The 12,655-nt window shown below is 41.2% G+C and overlaps 1 protein-coding gene and 1 non-coding gene across 15 annotated transcripts in view; both read right to left on the bottom strand.

Moving 5' to 3' along the window:
* The window catches only part of HTR2C (5-hydroxytryptamine receptor 2C), a 257,321-nt gene that overhangs the window by 156,168 nt on the left and 88,498 nt on the right, over positions 1-12,655 (bottom strand). The gene's annotated exons all lie outside the window — the stretch shown is intronic.
* Positions 9,157-9,263, bottom strand: MIR460B (microRNA mir-460b). The gene has a single exon (NR_048975.1). It is a non-coding gene; the product is annotated as a microRNA mir-460b (primary transcript).

The following is a 12,655-nucleotide window of genomic DNA, read 5'->3' as shown; positions in this document are numbered from 1 at the left end:
TCCTCAAAGGCCACAGCCACCCGAGGGTGACACAACAGCTCTGTGGCTTCTTGTCTGTGCACATCCATCAGCCCTCGGCAGCATCAGGAACCTTGGGCCAGCAGGTCAAAGAGGATGCCAGGGAAAAAATGCAAATATGTGTCTAGAGCAGAAGCTCATTCTCAGATATTAGGATGACGATATGAAACACCCAGCTTCGCCTTAATGATCACACCATTAAATCACACATTTGGCCCTCAAAGTTCTTGTCTTTCTTTGCTGTTCAATGTGAAAGCACTTCCACTGAGAAATGTGCCCACAGCAAGGTTGCGCTTTTCTGAAATCTTTCACATGTTCCAAGTAAACACTCAGGCACTTTACTGAGCTAACACACATAGCCTTTGTGAGGGAAATAATACAGCACACTAAGATACTTTGAAATACCTGATGTTTCTTCCCAGAGGAAACAGTAAGAAGAAAATTTATTGGACTAACTCAATATCATAACAGAGTGAACTAGGGCAATACCAGCTCTGGAGATTTACATTAACACTAAACTACCCTAAAATCAGATGGTATTCAAAGAAAGCTAGAAATGTCATGATCTGTGAACTTACATAATAAGTGGGTTAAAAGAACACATGGCCAAGTCTTTCCACAATCAGTAATGGTGGGAGAATAAATTAGCAATGACATTTCAAAGGTCGCGCTTAAACAATTCGAGAGTCTTCACTCCATTTACAAAAATGACTATTAGCAAAAAGACACAGGAATCAGAACTACCTGCACTAAGAGAATCATGAGTGTGACACATTTTGGCAGCCCCAGATGAGCTTTAAGAGGGCAAATGTCAGGTAACAGCAGCATCTTAGTGACAGAGTGCAGCAGGATCTGCTCAATCCCCTGGGTTGGTTCTATTGCCTGAGCACAGTGGTTTGGTTATCTTCACATGGTGAAATGTGATGCTGCTTCCCCATTCAAGACATGAACAAGTCTAATGTAGGTTTTATTTTCCATAGATATGCTTCTGTCTCTATCCTGTGAAAATGTTCTCTCATGCTGGCGGTGCTAGGACCTGGCAACACAATCTCTTCCCATGAACAAGTCAGGCTGTGATGAGCTAAATAAATTTCTACCAAAATGACACATGCCTCTTTGGAAGCCTTTTCTCAAAAGTTCTTAAGAATGGGTATCTGGAATGGAAAGTAAATGAGGAACACAGGAAGGGAGAGAAAAGAGAGAGAAATAAGGAACAATAGCATTTCACTGTAGGAAATGCAGTAGAGATGGGACTGAATGAGCCTACATGAACATGTACATGCTACAGCTCTACAGAAGATACCAAAATATGTGACAGACATGAATGATACAACACACTCCCCTCAATTGCATGGTATTTTGGTGGCAATCAAAAAAAAAAAAAGAATAAAATTGAAAAACTCACTTCTTCCATGGGCTAGAATTGTAATAAAAGCCAGGTCCTTAGGTTTGTCAGGGTTACAAGTGTTGGCACTCCTGAGCCACGGCAGTGCTCTCCAGAAAAGCAGGGAGCACATTTACCAGCCTGCCATCACCATGCTGGTTCTCCCATGGCTGCCTTTTCCCAGCACACAGCACTGGGGAGAGCTGCACACTGAGCTGGTAGCTCTTGTTATTAACGGTGAGGAGGGATGCCTGGTCAGGAACTGCTTGCAGGCACACAGCTAGACAAACTGCCCTCAGGACAGACCCTATGCACAGCCAACAAATCAGCCCTGCAACAGAGCCTTCAGGGCAGCAAAAGCCCCTGAGAAGATCTTCATATTCCACAAAAACACCTCTTCCCTCTAAAATACGTTTAGAGGTGACAGTCTCCGCCTCTGCAAGGGCTGGGAGTCTAATTCCCTTAGATTACAGTTTACTGGTGGTTTCTAATTCCTGGCCACACTGATGGTTTAATTTGGAGAAGCAGGTTGATTTCCAGATTAGCAAAAGGAGACAGAAGTGGGGCTGGAACTTCTGGCAGTCTCCCTCCCCAAGGAGGTCTCCAGGGGCTCTTACTCTGCCATCCCTGGGGAAATCTACATGGACAGGGCTGCTGGATGGTCTGGCCTTACCCTGAACTGCTCTTACTTAGTTCCTCTCTCCCAAAATACCTGCTGGAGCCTAAGCATTATTCTCTTGGCTCTTTGTAATCCTAGCTTGCAACTACAGATGTCAATATATTCCCTCCTACTCTCCTCTCCACAGAATGATGCATATGCACAAGCCCTTTCTTTTTTTTCCTCCCTCAAATTTCCACCTCTTTCCTTCTATCACAGTACTTCTGGTCCTCTCACCACCTCCAGCACAGAACAGCACTATATTTTTAGCAGGCAGTATTTAACGTCACTATTTATGCCTTTCTTTTTGTTTGGTCTATTACATCTATGGAGAAAACATTTCCATTAATGGACATGATGTCAATTCGGAGTCAGAAAATGTTAGATTTTGCAGCTGCCTCAGTTGGAGCCTTCTGACCAGAATCCCACAGCCAGCTTCGCTCAAGAGTAGCCTGAGCCCTGGTTTGGCTCAGGACAGGCTGTGACTGTGGCAGGCCAGGCCAGACCCGGTCCGAGCAGCTGCTGCAGAAATCCCAGGCACTCCCAGAGCTCTGCCAGGGGAAGAACAAGCAGTAACAGAAGAGAGGCAAAACCAACCATGGTTGCCAGGATTTTGGCCTCCCTGAGCTGCAGGAGGCTGCTAGCACAGACAGATAAAATCCTTCTCCTTTAACACCTCCTCACTCTCAGCTCCAAAGCTTTATGATGGGCACAGGGCAGGAGCAGGCCTACTAAAACAGTATTCCTATACCCTGTGGGCATTCTTCCCTGGCAGGGGGTTGGCAGTTCCTGTCATCAGGAGACAGGACAGCATTCCCCAGGAGCACAGCAGGGAGGGAAAGGCAAAGAGTGCTAAGCTCAACCTGTCCCCTCCTCACTCTGCCCATTCACACACCCATGACAGGAAGGAGGGAAAACAGAGAAATGGCCTGGAAGTGATAATGACAGAGCACATCCACACTCCAGTCACTGTTGGGATGCTCAAAAGCAAAGGAAAACAATAATAACCTATATTCAACACATTTTTCCTCATATCTATAAATTCTGTAGCAAATCTGACACAGAACTAAACCAATTGAGCAGTTCTGCAAATACTGTGCAGATGTCTCAACGCCCCCACCCCTACAATTTATACTACAGTGAATACTGCTTTACTCTTGTGTGATCTGCACGTTTTTCCACATAGACCTTGAGTGCTATGTTTCCAGCAGTATACTTTGATTTTACTATCTTCTACATATGATAAGTATCAAGACAGTGGACACTTTTGAAATATGTCAAAGAAATGAGGCAAGATGCTGACTGGTCAGTGCAACCCTTGAAAATTCAAGTATTCCTTTAGAGCCATAGATGAAATTACTAGATAAAATAATTATTGCATTAAGATAAAAACATTTAAGATTATATTTATTTAGGATAGAAGCTTCAAGAACACCAGAGTCGCTGGACAAAACATCAATTACAAGTGGTTACAGTCCTTGCAGGGCATTTTCTCTCCTCCCCTTTTTCTGCTGGGGTCTATAAACTGTATAAACTTTCCATCAGAATGTATTTTCTGAGCATTCCCATACATAGAAACAATGGTCCCATCACCCTGGCAGTGCCCAGACAAACAGGTAGGCTGCTGGCAGATGCACAGGCAGGCGAGGGGCAGTGCCTGCTCTTGCTGCTCATTTCTTGTGTTAACAGCAATGTTCTCACTCTCCGTAATGAAGGCAGGACCGAAAATTACTGTGTCATTTTCAAAATTTGAAAAGTGCCTGACTAAAATTCAATTATGGTAAACTCTGTTCTAATCCTGTTTAAGTTTTGATGTGAACTTAAAAGGAGAAGGAGTAAATTCTTACCCTATGCACCACTGAATATCTGGTTAAAGGCAGCTCCTCATTCAGTTATTTTAATTTTTATTTTGCAAATAAAAATCATTCTCCATGTATATTCTATCATACTACCTCTGAATTCCCTGGACAGCAGCAAGGGAAATTTAAACAAGAAAATAATTTTCACAGGGGCTGTGAGAAGTCAGAATAGCTGTACCATAATGAAAATGTGTTGGAATTAATTCATTGCCATCTGTCTTTATTTTGCAAACCAGCTCAATCAGACAACACAAATTTACTCAAACATGAGAAAAATATTTAAATTATTTGTGTTCTGTCCTTTTTCAACACGTAAATCATAGTGTCAGTTTTTGTCAGTTTGAATGCTTTTCAATAGCAGTGAATTCATTTGTGCACAGCCTTTGGGGTTATACCTATGCAACTTCAAATCCATGTTATAATGCAAAAAAGCCCCCAGTGAAAGTTAGAATATTACCGTTTTAAAGTTGTTCAAGGAAGCATGACAAAAAAATATAAAAGAAACTTTGTTTCTCATTGTCAGAGTAATTAAAAAGCCCTACAGCTTTTCTAATCGATGGATAGGAAAAAGCTCAAAACAAAAATGTCCTGTAGTTCTACCACAACATTTCTCATGCAAAACATAATCCAATAAGAGTGAGAAGGAAATGATGGAGAAAGGGGAAAAAAAAAAGGAAAGAAAACGGATTGTAAGAAAAATACAGAAAATAACGACAAACTATCTGAAAACAATTTATCAACAAGAATGAATAAATGCAGAGCTGCAGGAATGTGCCCTGGAAGCCACCTTCTCCCTGGACACTGTCCCTCAGCCTCCACAAGCAGCCCCAGTCTCTCCTAAACCTAAATCTCCTTTTTCGAAAGGAAAGGGGCCAGTGAGGGCTGCTTTGAGGAGAGACCACATTGTCCAGAGACACTCCTGGGGAGATGAGCATTTCTAGAGAAGATCAGCCTCAGCAGCTGCCCAGAGATAGCTCATTTCTTTCCACCCTTCAGGCTGAAAGGCAGCTTCAACCCTTCCAGCCTGCAGTACAAGGAGGTAGAATAAAAGCCAGGGCCATTTCCCTGGGCATGTCCTGGGCCACAGCCTGGACCTGCAGATGTTTCTTTTGCTGCAGACAGGACTCAGCAGCAGAGCATGCTGAGATAAGGGTTATTGCTCAGGAGGTGGTCCAGAAGGTTTAGTGGACTCGATATTAAGGCAGTTTTCCACCCTAAATGCTTCTGTGAGTCTATATCCACTCCAGAGCTTGGCTTTATCAAAAAAGAGGTCCAGCATTATAAAGGTGAAATGCATCCTCTCCTCCCAGCACACCCCCACATCATTCCACTGCTTTTTCTCAAACACCAACAGGGCAGGAATCAGCACCACACACACATCAAACTCTTCTTACACACACCCACCTTCCTCTGCTCAGCACTCCGATCAGCTGATCTCCAGCAAGAGAAAACAATTAGAAGGGTGCAGAATGAAGGATTCCCAACAGCAGGGCACACTCACAAACCTCTGGGCATGGCAAACCTGGACAGGTTTAAGCAGCTCCCTTCTCTGCAGAGGGTTTACCGGCAGCAGCAGAGCAGCCAAGGCACTGGCAGAAAGAGAGATCCTGCTACTGCACCTGAGCTCTGCCTGCCCCAGCAGCTGCCTGGGAGCCAGGGCACAGAGCAGCACCTCTCACTCCCTGGCAGAAGTGGTTTATGCAGATAAAGGTGCTTTATTCAGATTCCTGCTCCACATCCAGTTTTAGGGAAAGGCACATGTGGAAGGTAGAGGTTTGCAGTGCTTTACTAGTCATTTAGGGCAACAGGCGAAGTTTCAAGTTCTCTCTGTATTACAACCTTCAGTCCCCATCACTCATTCCCCTCCACCAACCCTGCACATGTGAAAGGCTCCTGCTCCCAAAAACAAGAGCAAGGCTATTGACAGCAAGAAACAAATGTCATACTGCACCCAGCAGAGATGCAAGTGTGTTAGCAGAAGAAAAATCAGCATTTCACTGAGGTTTAATACTTCTACAGTGGAAACACATGAAGGAACACTCTGCTGAATCTTTGCATTTCTCTTTTTTAGCCTTTTTTTTCCCCAAGTTTGTATTTTTCCACCACATGCAGACAATACTAAATTTGGAATTCCTCAGCTGTGCACAGCAGCAAAAACATGTAGTCCCTTAATGCTGCCTCTTATGAAAACCTCTTTTTCTGGCACAGCATCTTTCTTGCTAGAACAGACTAGAGATACAGAGAATTCCTCAGTGCAACCTAGAGACTAAATTTATTTTATGTAAATAAACATTTTGAAATAACTTGGACTAGCAGCTGGTGCTGCCATCAGGCGCCCCAGAATATAACCATCACTGCCAGGCTGAACAGAAGCAGCCAAAACCCAGCACAGAGCAATAGAAAAAGGAGCCAAGGGAAACAGGAGTCAGCACCTCAGCACCTGCCTGGAACACCAGCAACACTGGATAGAGAACAGAAAGCTTCCCTAAATCAGACAGAGAAGTAAGTCAGTATTGCTTCTGACACCCCAGAAAAGTGATGCACAAGCTACATGGAGCCACTTGGAGGAGAGCAAAGATCAGAAATACACCATTACTGAAAGATCAAAATATCTCCATGAAAAGGAGCTGAGAAAGAAAATCAAGGAAAGAGAAAAAAGAAAAATCATAAAAAAAACCCATACCTAAACCAGAAAGGAACATCAGAAAGAGCTTTCTTCATTGAAAACTCACTGTAGTAAATGGACATTTAGGAGGTAATTTGTTTCCATCAATTTTTCAGTTTAGCACTGATACTCTAAATTATTTAATTCACTGCTTCAGATGCAAAGCTCATTTGCCATCGAGGACCAAACACCATGGACTGTCAGGTGAAGGATGCAAAGTTGAGCACAGTCTAGGTGGAGCAGATTCTGAATAATGCCGTTGGAGAGTCACGCAAGTCCATAATTTTTCATCTAAATTTTCCATCAGGGAATAAGTATTTCAGCATCCTTTCCTTCACAGAAAACCCATTTCATTCAAAACACCAGAGACAAAATGAAACACTTCCCATTTGAAGAAACCAAAGGTCAAAGAAAGTTCCAATCTCTGGATTAAAAATAATAATAGGTAACTCTAGCCCCTCAATTGATTTAATTATAAAGAGGTAATTTAAAAGTACTCTGCTCAAAGAGGGACAAAGCAGGTTTGCAAACTGAATACCCAGACAATTGTATGCCTGAAAGCTGGGCACGTGGCATGAATAATAGGATGGCTGAGAGCTGTTCCAGTTTGCCATTTTTCTTTATCCAGAGAGGGGTTTGATGGAAACTATAAATGCAGAGAGAATATTTGATAAGGGAGTATTCATTATGAAAAGGTGGCTTAAGATGCAGATGTTGAAGACTGGAATATGCCTCAATCCTCTTATGGAGGGGATTCCCACAGCTCTTGTGCCCTGAACAGTCTGTCACAAACTTTTCTTGCTTTTACAGTATTGCTAGATTAGCTCTTACCAAAAGAGAGTTTTCCTGAAATGTGAAAAAACAGGATACCCACAAAGCATGTGAGAGGCAGGCTGCTGTGTGTATAGCTTATGGTGTGCACATAGATGAGAGGCAAAGCACAAGCAGAAGTTATATGGAATAAAATATTCAGTAACTGGGCCATTATCAGGCACTTTCATCATGATAATAGCCTCCCAGCTGAGATTGGGGTATTAATATTGGTAGGTTGATACCTTCCTCTAATAACTTTGGCCTAAAAACATAAGCAGCTTTTACATTTTAAATTATGACCAGATTTTATTCTGAGGCTATAATCCTTTTCCAGCAATTGGATTAATGAAAATAGTGATGTATAGGGAGAAATAAAAAATAATCCAGAGAGAGCAAAACTACCCTGGCAGAGGAGAGTCTCAGCCCTCTAAGAGTCCTTCAGTACAATGGGATACAGAACTAGGTCAGAGGAGCTCCATCAGCTCCCATCAGTCACAACCAACACCTGCAGGACTGAGCTTTGAGGGGTTACATCCCAGCTCCTCTCGGAAAAACACCTGGAAGCAAAGAAATGCTTTCATACTACTCTCTGCACTGGGTGCACTTTTTTCTTTAAACACCAGAAACTAATTTTCATCATCTCGTGTCAGCTCTTTATTTGTATTCATGTAGGCTCAGGACAGGCAATGAGATGAGGATGATGAGAGGATACTCCCACAGTGCAGTTCCCCCAAGAGAGGTGTTTGTTGGCACATCCTCACTGACTCTGAAAATGTGTCCCATGCCACCACACACCCTTCCTTTTTAAATTTTAGCACAGTATAAAGAGCACAGTTCCTGTTCTTGAGCAGGGCTTCAGCTCCTGAAAGCAGATTTTGTCCCACTACAGTTATTCAGGCCATATCCAGTTGAGAATGGACTTTCGTTTCTGCAACCTCCACAAGTCATCTCAGGTGCAATGTTTTGCCTTTGCAATAATTTTCAGTTTTAAATATCTAGTTCCTAGTAACTTATCTCTTACCAGGGGTAACTGCTATTCACACAAATGTCCAGTTTGTCAAAATCACCTAGTGAAAAAAAATCCTTCATTTAAAAGTGTTAATTCATGGCAGAGAAAACACGGAACATGGTTCTGTGTTTGCTACTGTAGACAAGTGAGTAGAACTGCCTAAAAAAAAAAACAAACTTCTCATGGAATAACATTGTAAATGTTAGGATACAAATGATAGGGTTTGGGTTTTTTTTATTTAAAACAAACCAGAATATTTGGGTTTGCTTTGCTTTTTTGATTTATAAAATAAACTGACCAAACAAAAATAAAAACAAAACAAGAAACAACAACAACAAACCCCAAACTTAAATGTTGATACAAGATTTGTACATTTTCTTGTTACGTGAGAAACACAGATTTTTCCCCCAACTGTCAGTGACAGTACAAAGCACAGAATGTGCAAAAAAATTAAACACCACAAAATAACACTAATAGAATACATGTAAACAGTGAATCACCTTGCTATTAGGAGACAAAATTAGATTCCTGGTATTATTTAAGTCCTGCAATAAAATTCTTTTGCGGGGATCTGGAAAACTGCAATGACCCTGTGAGGTCCAATGGCTTATTTTCCTGTACCTGCAACACAATTTTTGGACAAGAACAGCACACATGCACACCAAAGAAGCTTTAAAATATTACAACAACAACAACAAAAATCCAAAACATAAGCAGGCCCACAACATCTCTTGCAGGTATTTTTTCTATCCTCAGGTGGCCATTGAGCTCCATTATGTCCACATTGCATGCGCTGTGTATGTGACAAATTCACACAGCATGTACAATGAGGGCACGATAGAGCCACAGTGGAGAGGTCACAAAGTTGCTCCAGAGAGGAAAATCAGCCTCTGGTGGCCCAAGCCCTGCAGCAGCACTGGAAAAAGTTCTTTACTGGAAAAAAGAGGTGATGCAGCCAACTGAAATGCCCCAGAGTCAATTGGAGAAAGGACGAAACTACTTCAGAGCTAGTGAATTGAAGAAAAGGGAGTACATCAAAAGGCACTGTAAGAAGAAAGTATACGGGAAATAATCTAAGTTTAATTGCAATTACCAATATTTCAGTCTGATGGCACTGCAGTGTTACTGGAAACCAATAGATTTATCAGTGCTTTAGTAGAACTTTCAGAAACAGCTGCATTAGCACTTGTACTATTACCTGGATCCTTAAAAAAAACATTATTGACAACCACTAGGAGCACTGCAAAATAGGAAAAAAAATTCCTCATCCCCTTAACCATAAGTATTTTGAAAGCTTTCGAAAAGCAGCACTAAAGGTATACTTTCTGAACTCTGCACTTCAGGCAAATAAGTTAATAACAAATAAAACTTTATTAAAGCCAGAGATGTTTTTTATGGATATTGCAACTACGTATTTATAAAATCACAGCAGAAAAATTGGTCTGGAGACATATTAGCAATCGTTGACAAAAGATCAAACTACAATAGATACATTAATAAAGTTTAAAATAAGAAAGATCAGCAAAAATGAGATTAAAAATAAAGCAAGATCACAACACATTTCCTTCTTCCACATGATCTTGTGTTGTCACTGACAACACAAGAAAGATGAGGTTTTTCCACATGCCCTGAGAGCTCACAGAATTATTCTTCCTGGCATTACCCTAATGAAAAGGTGTTTTCCAAATGAAATTGTCCAAATAAATATCTTCCATAAATTTCTTGCCATTAACACGCCATAGGAAGTGTTTTCTTTTTTTATCCTAGTAGAGAGTTATTTCTTACAGAAAACAATATAGAATTCTTGACCTCACAATATTTTCAAAACTGTCCTCAGTACTCTCCTCAAATATTAGGTGGAAACCAAATAAGTCAGTAGAGTCTTTGCTAATATTATATTCTTGCTATTTTCTCATCTTTTAGAAAAGTCCTTTTTCATAGAATTTTTTTGTTTCGCCTTCCATTATGCAGAAATAAATATACATAAGCACCTTTGTTTCACAAAAAGAGAACGTAAGGTTGAGAATTTAGTTTTTCTTGCCATTATTCACAACCTTTAAAAATATTTGTCAAGACAGCTTGGAGCACAGTCAGCAGCCTAAATATATGTTTACAAATCTGACTTTCCATACAGTACCATAGCACAGCTATTTTCATACTCTTCAGCATAAAATAAACCATTTCTCTCAGTCAAGCCTGATTCTTGAGAATCAAGGATACCCCTTTACCTGAAACAAGGTCAAAACCTCATGAGAGAAGACAGAACCCTGGATGTTATGCAAACACCATTTGTTCAATATTTGGCTTAATTCATGTTTTCTAATAACTGGGAGATTTCTAACTCATTGCACTCCTATGTTGCTATGGCAGCACGAGATATATCATAGCAGTTCCTATGAATGCAGTCAGTTTCCAAAATGCAATTGTTTTTTCCAGGTATTAATTCATAGAATGATAAAGTCTGATTAAAATTCTTCCTTTCACACCAAACACAGTTTCCTATTCTTGACTTAAAGGAACTGCTTGGCCATTATCAAAATAAAGTTCACTGGAGTTTCAGCCAATCTCAAAGATACTGTGAGCTCAGTAAAACTGCTCCCTTCCCTCTTATCCTTCACCAGCTCAGTGAACTATGCTTGTTCCTGGCTCAGAGACTGGGGGTGCAGAAAACACAAAACCCAAACAGAGCCTCCTTTCAGCAGCTCCTGATCCTCCTGCCTGGTCAGCACTGTGAGAGAACCAGCTCTCTGCAGAGACAACACTCAGCACTGCACAGCTTTTACACCAGGGAGCACCTGTCCTTCAGAGTGCCCAAGTCCCACACAGATATGACAGCCTGTAGGAAATAGTATCCAATTTTTAAGCAGGTTAAATTTAAAAAAGCTTTAAATTTAAAAGCAGTAAAGAACACGCTACTATCAACATCATCAATTTCTGTGTCCACTTCAGAAAAACACTCGGATGCTTCTGATGCACAGAGGTTGCACTCTCTGCAAGCCAGTAAAATACAGATTATTCAAAGAGCACAGAAAAGTTTGCTAGAAGTAGACAACTGACACCCTGCTTTGTGCACCAGGGAGGTGGATCCTTCTTTCGCCCACAAAACTCTTTCATTAATTCAAAAATTCTGAACCAAACCTTTAAAAAATGTGTTGTTTTGCTTGGCAGAAAAAGATTTAAATTTATATCAAGTGTAGGCATATGTAATTACCCAGGTATATTTTCTGTATCAAGCTGATAATAGGTGTTATTGAATATCCATTACATTTGAATGAACAAATACAACCACTGAATGCCAGAAGTGCATTCAGAATATTTAAAATTCGTATATTGAAGCCATTGACAATTTTTGAAATACTGAATTATGAATACTGAAACATTGCTGGCTCACGGACAGAAAATGATAATCAACTACATAGGTTACAAGCTAATTTCAAAGGTTTGAAAACTTTTCATGTGTTTCCACAAAATACCAAAAGGACAGAAAGGAGAACAATCAAAGCCTTCAATATATATTAAACCACCATGTTCCCATATACAGTATTCACTTCTCAATTATATAATCCCTGTGCACATTCATGTTCTAATTTTATAAAAGAGGCGGGTCTTATTATAGCTAAAAGCATATCTATCTACGGGCAGATTAACCATTTGGTTACTTTCAAGCCTGTTCATCAACAACATAGGATCAGACTGACAACAGCATTTGGCACTGACACAATTTCTTTCTCTGGACAGCTTCAGCAATGGTACAGGGACACTGACTAGTTTACTAATAGAATAAGATAAATCCTAGAAGCTTTCCAGCCCTCTGCCTGTCAACACATGCCCATATATGCCTGTTATGGGTCCAGAGACTTCCCAGCCCAAACCTGGAGGTGGGGCACATTGCCAGGGTCCTGTGTTCAGACTCCAAATGGCAGGGAGTGATTGTACCCAGGGCATCTGGAGAGGGGTCCTCAGGCTGCAGACAGGTCCAAAGTGCTATATCAGATCCACACCTCAACACTGAGCTGAGAGTCAAAGCCCCAGCAGCCCCAAAAAGCTGCTAATGTGAGGGTCCAGAAAGCCAGGAAAAGGCTGAGCTTCCACTGTGGTGAAAGAGGAGATGTGGGGAAAAAGATGAAGTGTGCTGCCATCACAGCTGGTGATGGCCACTGTGAGGCAGATGCTGGAGTACAGTGTTTAGAAATCCATCAAGAGCTGGTCACTTTGATCCTCTGCCTAGTGCTCCCCAGGGTTTTCCAAA

The sequence above is a fragment of the Taeniopygia guttata genome, chromosome 4A (genome assembly GCF_048771995.1).
Source record: "Taeniopygia guttata chromosome 4A, bTaeGut7.mat, whole genome shotgun sequence".
Taxonomy (NCBI): Eukaryota; Metazoa; Chordata; class Aves; order Passeriformes; family Estrildidae; genus Taeniopygia; species Taeniopygia guttata.
This window is presented reverse-complemented; position numbering and strand designations above follow the sequence as displayed.